Raw genomic sequence first — 13,491 nt, 5'->3', positions numbered from 1 at the left:
CTTATATGAAGCAATAACAAGTGCTAAAACGAGTTTTTCTAGTGAGGTGTACCTGGTCTCTACAGGCAGCAGAGACTTACTGACATAGTATACAGGTTTATGTGCTCACTCATGCTCCCGTACCAGTACAACGCTGACTGCCACCTCCGTAACCGATAAGTACAAGCACAAGGGTTCTCCTGGTTCCGGTTTAGAGAGTAACGGAGGTGTGCTTAGGTAGCTTTTAAGTTCGTCAAATGCCTTTTCATGTTCTTTCATCCACTCGAACCATTTGCTCTATCTGAGGATGTCATAGAGCAACCGACATCTGTCTGAGGACCTGGAAATGAACCTGTTCAGGGCCGCTACTCTCCCTGTGTGCCTTTGAACATCTTTCGGTTTCTGGGGGGATTCCAGTTGTAGAACTACTCGGATCTGCTCTGTACTTGCTTCGATTCCCCTCTGGGTGACTGGATACGCTAAGAATTTTCCGGAAGACACCCAGAAGGTACACTTTAGGGGGTTCAACTTCATATGGTACTTCCAGAGTATTTCAAAGGTATTCTCTAAGTGGGTCATGTGCTGTTCTGCTTGTTTGGACTTGACCACCATATCGTCAATGTAAACTTCCATTGTTCTCCCAATCTCATTTTTGAACATTTTGTTTACCAGACGTTGATAGGTCGAGCCGGTATTCTTGAGGCCGAACGACATCACGTTGTAGCAGTACATACCCCTCTCAGATCTGAAGGTCGTTTTCTCCTGATCATCCGGGTGTATTTTGATCTAATTGTACCCACTCCATTTATCATGGAAGGTGAGCACTTCGTGGCCTGCTGTTGCGTCCACCATTGCGTCTATGTGTGGCAATGGGAAAGGATCTTTTGGGCATGCTTTGTTTAAGTCCGTGAAGTCTACGCATACCCTCCACTTGTTGTTCTTCTTGGGTACTACCACGACGTTGGAAAGCCATTCGGGGTACTTGACCTCCCTGATTTTTCCTGCTGCTAGCAGATTGTCTACCTTATGATTGATTACCTCTTTTTTTTTCTGGAGCAAATTTCCTCCTTTTCTGTTGTACTGGCTGATAGCTGGCGTCGACGTTCAACTGGTGCATTATAACACTTGAGTCAATACCTATCATATCATCGTGCGACCAGGCAAAGCAATCCATGTTAGTACGCTAAAACTCAAGTAGCTTTTGACGGATACTACCTATACAGTCTTCTTCAATCTGTACAGTTCGATCAGGGCGCCGTACGTCCAGATAACCTTCGTCAATTTCTACCTGTGGGGGCTCGATGTACTCCCTCAGGACACACGACCTCTATAATTGCTATACTGGTGGATTTGCTGTAGGTTTGAGAGCATCCTTGTAACAGTCTCTAGCTTCCTCTTGGTCTCTGTGTATTTCCTGTACTGCCCAAGGTGTTGGGAATTTTAGGCTCTAGTGGTACGTGGATGGTACCGCTTTCATTTCATGAATCCAGGGCCTACCAAGGATAACATTGTAAGTGGACGGGCCGTCGATGACCAAGTACCTCACCTGTTTGTTAATTCCCCCAGCGAATGTAGGAATTATGATCTCTCCCAAAGAGTGCTTTGCTTCTCCGCTGAACCCAACCAGGGGTACTGCCTTCCTTAGCAGGTCTTTCTCGCTGAACCCCATGTTTTTTAGGGTTCCCAGCATTATGAGGTTGACGGAGCTCCGGGTGTCAACTAGGATCTTCCTTACCAGGCAATTTCCTATTGAGAGGGTGATAGTCAATGCGTTGTAATGGTGTTCCCCTTCATCTTGGATGTCTGTTTTATCGAATGTGACTGGTGGCAAGTTGTTCCTGCTGACGCGGCAAGAGGACTCCGGTTTGTCTCCCTTAGTCTCTGTTTCATGCCGCTTCGCTTCTGAATAAGTCAGCCCGCATATCTCGGATCCACCTGTGATAACATTCACAACCTTGGAGTACAACGGAGGCGGTGAGGGTAGTACCTGCTCTAATGTGTTTACCTTCCCGAACTTGGCTCCTTTTGGTAGTAAATGATCCAGGCAACCTGCTCCATGAAGGTGTTTTATCTCCTTGCGCAGGACTATGCAATCCTTCGTGTTATGCCCGATGTCATGGTGGCATTCACATTTCTTGCTAGCATCCCTTCTGTCATTCTCCCTGGGTACCGGCTTCTTGGCCACCTAACTCTCTGTTCGAGCTCCTTCAATGCCTTCAATACTCCTGTGATGCCTGTGGTGAACCCGTACTCACTCAACTTGGGGGGGGGCAAGCTAGCACTTTCTGTCCAATCGGTGTCTCTTGAAACTTTCTTCACGGTGTTCTTGCTGTATGGTTTAGATCTTTCACTTTTCTTTTCTGTGGTGATTTTTCTGTTGGTACGTTCTGTATCGTATACATCCCTCATGAATCATCCTCTTCTAGGTGTATGACAACCAATGCCTGTTGTTGTACCTCCTCGAAGGTGGTGCACAGGTACTTGGTGAGTTCCATGTATAGATCTAAATCGTGGTGAAGTCCACGCCTAAATGCTTCTACCGCTGTGGGTATGTCACATTTTGGGATGGAGACCTTTTCTCTGTTGAACCTCTTCAGATAGTCCCGAGTGGATTCCTCAAACCTTTGGACTACCCTGTATAGGTCGCTCGTTTGTTTTTCTGGCTTGCAACTGCTGGCGAATTGTTGGTTAAAGGCATTAACCAGATCTGCTAAAGTGCATATGGACTTGTTGGGCAAGCTTATGAACCACCGTAGCGCTGCCCCAGACAGGGTTGATCCGAAGCCTTTGCACATGCACGCTTCCTTGAGAGGACCAGTTGTTATCACCACCATCATTTTCTAATTGTACTGGTTGGCGTGGTCCAATGGATCAGTTGTCCCATCATATAGGGCCATGGTTGGTGGAGTGAATTACTTAGGCACACTGACGAGTGATATGCTACCCACAAAGGGTGAGTCTACATAACTCTCTGGTGCAGTTATCTCCATTTGACGAGGAATTCCCGGTACTTTGCTGATCATAGCCCTAAGCTCCTGCAGTTGCTGCTCCACTGAGGTGCTTACTCCTATAGGTATGTTGTGGACTGGCGGATAAAAGCCAGAGGGGTTGCCAGTTACTGGCGTTTCTTCTGTGGTGTATGGTGGGACAACATAGTTGCTAGGCAATAGGGTTGCGTTCATAATGGGTCTGAACTGTGTATCCAGAGCCTACTGTCTGTATACGCTTGCTCCCGAGGGATCACTATTCATAAAGGGTTCGCCTTGGGTGTTCCCTATTACGGGCAGTATATTGCTGAGTGGTGAGGGGAAACTGGGTGTTAAGGCTCCCAATCCCACTAGGGTAATTGCCCCTACTGCCGTTCTTGTTGGTGGCGTCATCATTGGTGGTGGCATCACCCCTAGTAGGGTCATCATTGGTGGCAGCGTCACCCCTGGTGGTGATAGTACCTCTAGAGGAGGCATCATCATCGACTACTGCGGCACCCCCCGTGGTGATACCACTCCCAGATCCAGCCTGGTTACCAAATCCTATGGTAAGACTTTTCCCTGATTCCCCTTGGGCGTTTCCCGATCTGGCGTACGCTCTGCCATCTGCGGGGCCATTCCCTTTTGGGACACTGCATTCATCCTATCTTTCAAGGCCCGACTGTCCTTTTGCAGGATCTCGTTGTCCTTCTGTCGGCTCTCCGCAGCACAGTGCAAAGTGTTCATGCCTTGGAGTAGCTGTTGCCACGCGTCCGGTGGTGCCGTTCTAATGTGCTGAGAAACCACCGGTGTTCCTGCTTATCTGACTGGGCTGCTCTCCCTACTGGACTTTGCTTGGCCGGGTTCTCCTGACACCTTACTTTCACGCTCTCGTCCCACATCCGAGGTTCTGGGTGAATGCGGGGGCTTAGCCTATACCGGAGTCATCTTGGACGGCTGGCTGGTGGTAACCATCCTGCTGATAAGGGCTGCTGGCTCTACCGTTCCTGTTGCGGCTGGAAGGGTCGGTGCCGCAAGCTGCGAGGTAGAACCTGAGACGCTGGAGGTGGAACTTGGGGCACTGGAGGTATTCTGACTCGATCCTGACATGTTGAACGTATTGCTTTGATGGTTGACTTATAATAGGAGCACTATGCCCACGGTGGGCGCCAAACTATTTTGGTAAAAAATTACCTAATAGTCACTTTGTCTTTAGGTGAGTTAAAGCGGTCTATTGTTAGTCGATTTTTGGTAGTGTGATGTACTTGCAAACTGGAGGAACAAAATAAGAAATGCAAAATAGTAATGGACACGAGAAATTTGTGACGCGGAAAACCCGAATGTGGGAAAAACCGTGGGAGGAGTCGGTATCCCGCCTAATGTATGCACTATAACTTCTCGGGTACTCTGGAGGAACAACGTAATCATACAATTATGACGGAAATAAAGACTAATGATCTTGTATGGTTATGGTTGATGATTTTCTTGAGTGGAGATTTGATGTGTGAGTAAATGAATGATTGAATGTCCTTGCTGCTTGCCTCTTCCTCATATTTATAGCTGTTCCTTTTGACCCGCTCCTCCTCAGCCCCTACTTCCTATTTCTGCTCAACTTCCCTATTTTTGTGGGATTTGTTATTTGACCGAGTTTTGTGGGTTTTGTTTAGCTTGCGTTGGACTCCAGTTTGGTGTGGTGTTTGCTCAAGATATTTTCTGGCCACGTCATCAATCTGTTGCTTTAGTTTTGTGCCAATGATCAGCTGCCACGTCATCAAGTGAATTTTTGATATAAAATTACCCATACAGTCATGCTCTTCAATTTGCATACCGAGTTTAATTTTTGGTGTTGCCTTTACCACCCACCCTACTATTCGACTGCCCAAGTGAAGTAGAAAGAAACAAAGGAATGATACTATAGAAGGCTAAGGCCGTATTTTTTTGGACTTAAAGTCATCTTTATGTTAAGTTCAGCAAAATTAAGTTAAGTTTAGAGAAGTTAAAACTCTTTTAAGTTAAGTTCAGCTCCTATAAGTTAAGTTAAGTTCAGGAAAATTAAGTTCAAAAAAGTTTAGCAAAATTTAGCTAAGTTCAGAAAAGTTTAAGTTATAAAATTAAGCAAAAATAAAAGGTTTATAATATTGGCGAGTTTAAAAATGATACGACTTTTGTTCAGATCGATTGTAAAAACAATCCGAGATTAATTATTATTGCTATATTTTATAGACAAAAATGGGGCGCCGTTTCGAAATTGCCATGGAAGCAAAGGTTGGAATGTGTTAGCCTCTTGTTCGTTTGATAGAATGTTCATATTTATCCATGTTGGGTGGGAGGGAAGTGCCCATGATGTTACGGTGTGGCGAGATGTTTTAACTAATTCCAAATATGCTTTCCCGCATCCACCTAAAGGAAAATATTATAGGATATTTGTCTCCTATCAACAATAAAAAAACAAATGCTAGATGCCATATGTCCGAATTTAGACATAGAACACCCCTCGGAAGGAATATCATAGCTCAAATGAAGATGAAGAAAGTGACGAGGAGGATAATAATATGGAACCGAGATGATTAGAAAAAAAACTTTAAATATTTATTTATTATTAGTATTACTACTAAGTGAGATTAAATTAATTTAATTTAAGTTAAGATTCCTTTAATTAAGAAAAGTTAAGTACTGTTCCTATAAGTGTAATACCACATGTTTCTGACCATGGGATACTCGGTCGAGTAGGGCTTACTCGGCCGAGTAGGCTGTCGGGTGTGCTGAGGTTGGGTTCTGGAATGTTGGTACTCGGTCGTGTTCAGCGTAGTCGGTCGAGTACATCGAGTACTCGACCGAGTAACCGGTCTGACGTGTTAATTTCCGCGGTTTTGATTAAAATAGTTGGAGAATTATATAAAGGCGTCTTAACAGTTTCTTAATCATTCTCTTAAAAATCTAAACTACGTATAACCTCTCCAACCATTCTAATCACTCCTAAGGCTAGATTCGCTTGATTGAAGGGTTTTTACATCTTTTGTCCCCATCGATTTCATAGGTAAGCATCGTAATCTTGTTATTGTTGTCATGTTGTAGTTGATAAACCCTAATCAGATTGATTGGGAGTTTAGGGTAGATTTTGATTGTATGATGTGATTATAGGTGACGAGTTTGTAGAGGAGCCTTTCTGATTTTGATTGCTATGGTTGATTGCATTGCGAATAAGGTAGGGTTTTCCTTACTTAGTTGGTTGTGTAATTGGTTAAGTTTTTTCTGATTAATTGTTGGCATGTTAGCTTATGTTTGGAATTGATGGAGGTTGTTTGAATTGTAATGTTGGTTGGTTGTTGTTGTGGGACCATGTCTGGAGATGGTTCCAACCCCATGTTTGTCCCTTTTGACTCCCGTCACAAGGGGGATGTGCACATTAAGGAGCTGGGTTCGCTCGTTGCGATGAGCGGGCTGCGGTCCCCACTGGTGGTGTGGGTTACGTGTTGCGATGGGTAACCTGGAAGGGCTACACATTTTAGTGTGTAGTCAGTTATTGGTGATTGTTGGAATTGGAGTATTGGTTGATTATGTTGTTTGTAATTGTTTCCGCTGCGTATGCTTAATTTGGTTATACAGTTGACTAACCCCGTTTTATGTTTTCAAAATTGTGGTGATCCATTCGGGGATGATAAGCAAGTGACTTAGCAGGTGATGGATGTTGAGATAGCTCGCGGGATATGGATGGGCGAAGTCATCACTTGTTGCGTCGTTTAGCTGTAGCTGAGTTTAGTTTCATGACTTTTGGTTTTAGTTATATCGTTTTGGAGTTTTAAGACTTGTAACCTTTTTATTTCAGTTGTTTTAATAAAAGTTGTTTCATTATGGTTTTTATGATGCATACTACCTCGGGTAACTGAGACGGTAGCACCTTTATATGCTAAGGTGGTCCTTGGTAAGACACTTTGGTATATGGGGGTGTTATAAAGTGGTATCAGAGCGACGATTTTGGAAGCTACCGGAAAGGTTTGAGAGACGTGTCGAAACCGCAATTTTGCCAACAGAAGTTCGAACCGGTCACTACGGGGTATGTCCTGGGGATTGTTGTATGCTTGTTGTGTTTATATCTGTGATTTATTGAGTGATGTGCATGTTGTGGTTTGAGATGAGATGGCATGAGTTGGCATTATGTGTTGTGGGATAGTCGAGATCATAATATAGCATGATTAGTAGTGATTGTGTGTCTTGCTTTACTTGTGGTAGTAATATGAGAATAAGATTTTTGGTTATATTTCGGTACTTTACTTGGTTAACCATGTTGTTGGGACGTCATGTCGGAATGGTTCGGCCGAGTGAGGGAGGTACTCGACCGAGTAGAGGGAACTCGACCGAGTACTAGTCACTTGACCGAGTGAGGGTGTATGTGTAGTTGACAGTAGCTTCTGGAGTATGACCATTCGACCGAGTACTTCAGATACTCGACCGAGTATGCTTTATGTGGGATTCTAACCAGCTTCTGGAGTTTGTGTACTCGGGCGAGTAGTCTTTGTACTCGACCGAGTACCATCGTGTACTCGACCGAGTACTGCTTTGGGCGGTTGCGTTCTTGTTTTGAGCCGTAGGCTACATGTGATATGACTCGAATTTATGCACAGTTAGTACCCTAACTAGCCTCGTTCCTATGCTTTCTAGCATGAATTAGGGTCGTTTCCTATCTTTAGCTTCCTATTTTGCATATTCTATGAGGTTTTGTGTCCTTGGTAGGAGAGGAATGCTAGCCTTGCTTTTATGGAGCGAAATGGAGCTAAATTGATCGCATCTAACGACCGCGCAACAATGAGGAGACCAATACTAAAGGCCTAAGTCAATAAAACAAGTATATGGGCAATGATAAAGGAACCCCACGACTCCTCAATGATCCCCACGGATTATGAGGCAGCCAAATGAAGAAGGAACAAAACTGCCCTTTGAGACGGGCGTCCCAGAAGCAGTCCGGGCGTCCCAAAGAGAAGGGCGGGCGTCCCCAAGCTCAGCCCAAGCGTCCCTAAAGCAGGACGGGCGTCCTTTGAGGCAGAAGGAACGTCTAACAAGGGCAGGTCGTGCGTCCCATAGTAGGACTTGCAAGGCGTTAGACTTCATTTAAACGGATTAATCGTCATTTAAGTCCTTAGTTAATCTAATACTTGTACTTAGTATAAATACTCCCTTGTATTAGCAAGTGATTATCATGTTATCTTATATTAAATAAAGCTATTTAGTATATTAATACAATTCAATTACACAATTCAATCTTAATTAATCTTGCCTTAATTATTATTCAAGTATTCTTAGATCTAGTTGGGTAATTTGAAGATTATTTGGGGATTATTGGAGAATTGACAACTCTTCATCATCAATCAAGTTTTATTCTATTATTCTTTTCTTTCTATTTGATCATCCTAAGTTGGAACAATTTCTTTACTCTTTACTTAATCCTTGTTTATTGTTTTACTCCTTCATCATGTTTAGACTTGTTGAGATGATTGACACCATTGTTAGCATGTTCACCATGATAATGAGTGAGTAGTTCCTTAACTAGGGTTAGTGGGGGATTAGAGGAGTTAATCATAGGGTACATCATTACTTAATAAAGTCATATGAATGCTTGCTTATTGTAGTTTCAACTTATGCACATGTTATACTTGATGAAATACTTGATTGACAACCTAGCATGATTCTCTTATCCTTTCAACAAGTCTTGTAAGACATAAACCAACTCAAGGCTTGTTAGACCATGCATATAGTTGAATAGGGAGAATCAAGTCGTTGTAGGTGTTGTAAAGTCTTGACCAACTCGGCTCCGAGACGCAAAACTCTCTAGGAATTGTAAGATATAAATTAACTAGATTCCATTACAATAATAAATTGCTTGCATCTATGAAACTTATTTATGTGGTCTCATTATGATTCCCCTATGAACTCATGATACCCTAGTGCTTTAATCAATTGTTTACAAACCCCATTTTCTTACTTTGCTTTGCTTTCATTTATTTACCTTGCTTTTGTTAAGTAGTTTAGATTGCAACACTCAACCTCAACCCAAACTGTGACACCAAATACATAGCTATTCACAACCGATAAGTCTATACAATACCCGTCCCTTGGTATCCGACCTTTACTTAAAACTATACTAAGAGTAGTTTGTTGAGAATATAAATAGTCTTTGATCAGAGAGCTTAGACGATAAAGTTTCGACCCGAATAAAAATGGCGCCGTTGCCGGGGACGGTGTTCAATTGAGTTGTTATCATTTGTTGTTTTTAGTTGTGTCTTTCCTAACCTTGGGGAAGTCAAACTCCTCAAGGTAGTTGTAATTGTTTGATTTTTGCATGTCTAGGAGATCACAAGGCGGTCTTTTGCCTATTGATCCCGAAATCGAGAGAACTTTGACAAATATTAGAAGAACCGTTAGAGGGACTTCAACAATTGTGGGTATTGGAGAACTTGTGGACATTGGTATTATCGAAACGGATAGTGTTGAGTTTAGCAACCCTTTTTCAAGACAAGGAGAGGAGAACCCAATTCAAAACCAACCACAAAATCAACCTACAATGCCTAAATTTTCATCTCATTTCGTACCAACTTAGGAGAACCAACCCAATGGTACTCCAACACCACCCCACTTGACTGGTAATTTCATTGCCAAATCCGCATTCATACAATTGGTTGAACAAAGTCAATTTGGAGGGATGCCTAGTGAGGATCCTCATCTACACATGGAGACTTTTTCTGACTATTGTGATGCAATTTCCCAAACGGGGGTAACTCAAGATCAAATTCGATGGGTATTGTTTTCTTTTTCCTTGATAGGAGCCGCAAAGCAATGGTTGAAGAGCCTAGACAATGCCACTCTTGGGATTGATTCATGGAAGAATTTAGCACTTGCCTTTGACAAGAAGTTATAACCTCCGGATAAAACCAATATGTAAAGAGCCCAAATCACCGGGTTCAAGCAAAGAGATGAAGAGTCTCTATATGAGGCATGGGAAATATTCAAAGATACATGTCGCTCTTGTCCTCATCATGTTCTAAGTGAATGGTTTCTAGTCCAACAATTTTGGAATGGGTTGTATGAATATTCAAGGAATGTACTCAACATGGGTTCTAACGAAAGATCCACCGAGGTAGATGACAACCAAACTTGGGCAAATATAGAGGAGATGGCGGTTCACAACTCTTAATATAGTAGGCCAAGAAAAGCTACTAGGGGAGGGATACATGAAGTTGAGTCCGTCACACAATTGAGTGCCGATTTGGGTGCCCAACTAAGCTCCCACATTGACACAATGAACTTGAAATTTGAGAAAGCCATATTTAAGATGAATGAAACTTCTCAATCACCCAAGCAACATCAACAAGTCAATGCCATGGTAGCAACATCTTCTATTCTAAATGGAGTATGTGAGAATTTTGGAACTTTAGGACATGATCAACAAGAGTGTAAGGGCACAAATGAGCAAGTGAATGCTTTCCAAGCATACAAGAATGGCACCAGTTACTCTAACTATTTTAATGAAAACACCAAATTTCGTCCAAACTTCTCATACAAAAGCCAAAATGTTCAAAATCCTCAACCAACATACACCCCACCTCCAATGAGAAATCCTACTCAAATACCCTTTTTCAACCAAAACGAAGGATTCCAAAACAAACCCTCTTACAATCAATCCAATGACCAAGCTTTTGATGTTAAAAAAAGCGGTCCTTCAAATGCAAAAGAGCCAACAAGACTTGTTTGCTCAAATACAAAAAGATAGCCAAGCCAAAGACACTACCATCAACAATATCTTTGCTCATACCAAGATGTTGGAAACACAAATGTCCCAATTGGCCGTTTTAAATTCCCAAAGGCAAAAAGGACAATTATGTCCTCAAGGTAATCCTCCTACAAGACATGAAACAATCAATGCCATTCACTTAAGGAGTGGTACATGATATGGGGGACTTAAGGAGCCAATTGAAGAGGATGTTATTGAGGAAAGTGTCAAGACAAGAGATGTGATGGAACCATTGAGGAGAAATCCTAGGGTAGTGGAACCAACTACCAATGAATCATTGAAGAAGAGAAATGAAGAGGTTGAAAAAGAACCTATTGTGATTAGACTTCCGTTTCCAAGTCGCCAAGCCAAGCCCAAGCTTGATGAGCAACTTGGGAAGTTCATGAAGATTGTTAAGAACCTAGAGGTTTCCATCCCATTCACGGAATTGATCAACCATGTGCCGGCCTATGCAAAATACATGAAAGACATCCTTACCAAGAAGAAGTCCATTAGGAAGTTGGAGTGTGGGATTTATCTGTATGCATCCCTTTGAATTTAAGGACTATAACGAATATATCATGATGAATGCTAGTCATAAAATTAAATTACATAAACAAAAGGGTAAAGAGAATTAGAAATAACCTTCGGTCCTAGCTAATTTGGCCTATGAACAATATCACAATGATATTCTCCTATCAGTTGCACCCAAGATGCTCTGAGAAATACCCCTCAAAATTGCTAGAATGAGATCCCCAATTTTCTGTAAATATTAGGGTTTTTGTGTGATTTTCTGATGAGAGAAATGATGAGCCAAACTAGGTTAAAATTAGGTTAAAATTAGGTTAGAAAATAATGATCTCTTATTCCCTTATAAAACCGAGTATAAGGTGTAATAGGGTAGATATTTTCCTTCCAAATTTTCGGCCCATATTTGGAAATTAAGAGAGTTAATTTCTCTTTTTCAGTTATTCCAAAAATGTATAAAATGTGTAAATTGTCATCTAGTGAGGATCGAACCCATGACCTCTTGGTTTGTGTACCCTCACTATTACCACTATGATATATTCATCTTGTTGATATTAAATATAACCGATTACATTTAATTACGAATTAACAGATTAATTCGTCCAAGCTAACATTACATACATTTAATTAAATATAACTTATTATATTCAATTTACGAATTGACAGTTAATTCGTCTCAACTAATATTATTTAATCTTCATTAAATAATTGTCTCATCAACACATTGACTAACTGTTTAGTCATATTAGGCATCAATGTGATCATATTTCTATAACCACATCTCTCGAACACATCCTATAGGTGTGACCTTTAGGGACCAGTTGATCACCGCCATCTGTATGATAATAACGTCAAACTTTCTAGCAAGCCAACCGTTATTAGGTAATCGTTAATCAACTGATTAAAATACGAAGTATACCCTTGTGAACCTGTAAGAGATTTACAAATGTTATCACACTAATTTGTGGAGGACACAAGCTCCAACAAACTCCCACTTGTCCTCACAAGTGTATGTGCGATAACCGATTCTCATATCCTAAAATTTCTCCCACTCAATGTAAAACAATTTGCAAATCCGCATTCACAAAGGTCGTATTTTACAATCGATCAATATCAAGAGTGGTTTCCCCGACTAGAGAGTAACTTAACTGATAAACGAATCAACATTCGAGCATGGCCATGCATTTCAGTTACAATTCCTCGAGTGGCCCTGAGAAATAACTATACCTCATAAGGGTTGGATATTTTCCTCAACTCGAATCCTGCAGATGTAAGCACAGTATGAAATGACCTAGAAAAAATCTACTTAGCCTCCAGTTACGGCAGACCGTGAGAAAGAAACCAAAGTCACCCAAAAACTGACTTAATCTCAAGAGACAGTCGATAGTCAAAAGAATCGACTCTAGGAACACAATGGATGTCCTATCCACGACCTGGCATCGAATGTTTTTAAACATTTATGACTCCATTACGTTGTCACAAAAAGTTGTCCTACGAGGTATCGTTATAATCTTGCATCTGTGATCGATTAGTCAACTGTTTGACTTATGGCTAGTTGAACCCACCATCAATCGACTGCACAATATAATAGCCGGAGTTATCAGCTCACATTGGAGATTACGGACCAAAACAAATATAATGTAATTCAGTTCACTTTGTGGTGTTCAATGTTGTCAGTACAATCCACATGAAAAACAAAATATTATATTAATACGATGAAGTTATAAATAGTATATGAAAAAGATAATGTATCAAATTCATAATCGACTATTACAACTCAGGAACACGTTTAATTCTCATGGAAATAACGTGCCCTCCATGCTTATCATACTTCAATAGCTCAGTAGTAGAATCTGCTACAACTTCCTGTTTGGAACTATTCCAGCTGACCAGCACCATTAAGAGTAAGAACGAATCTAGACTGAGATTTCTAATCATCTCGATTCGTTTGGAAGCTAGCATCTCACAGAATCCTGGTTGCGCATAGCTTAGTATCTCCTCCATGTGTCGATACCCAATCCTTAGTCCTCCGTAGGTACATGGATTCTTTTGGTACCGACTCGTCATACTCAATGCATATGCCACGTCTGGACGTGTGCATATCATGGCATACATGATTGATCCTATAGCTGATGCATAAGGAACACGACTCATGCGCTCAATCCCTTCAGGCGTCGTGGGTGACTGAGACTTGCTCAACTGCATCCCAGTCGTCATTGGAAGGTTCCCCTTCTTGGAGTTGGTCATGCTGAACTT

General features: G+C 41.6%; 1 non-coding gene across 1 annotated transcript; it reads right to left on the bottom strand.

Moving 5' to 3' along the window:
* Nucleotides 1-9,873: 9,873 nt before the first annotated feature.
* Nucleotides 9,874-9,980, bottom strand: LOC141636692 (small nucleolar RNA R71). The gene has a single exon (XR_012541289.1). It is a non-coding gene; the product is annotated as a small nucleolar RNA R71 (small nucleolar RNA).
* Nucleotides 9,981-13,491: the final 3,511 nt, after the last annotated feature.

Source organism: Silene latifolia, chromosome Y (assembly GCF_048544455.1).
Source record: "Silene latifolia isolate original U9 population chromosome Y, ASM4854445v1, whole genome shotgun sequence".
In the NCBI taxonomy this organism is placed as follows: domain Eukaryota; kingdom Viridiplantae; phylum Streptophyta; class Magnoliopsida; order Caryophyllales; family Caryophyllaceae; genus Silene; species Silene latifolia.
This window is presented reverse-complemented; position numbering and strand designations above follow the sequence as displayed.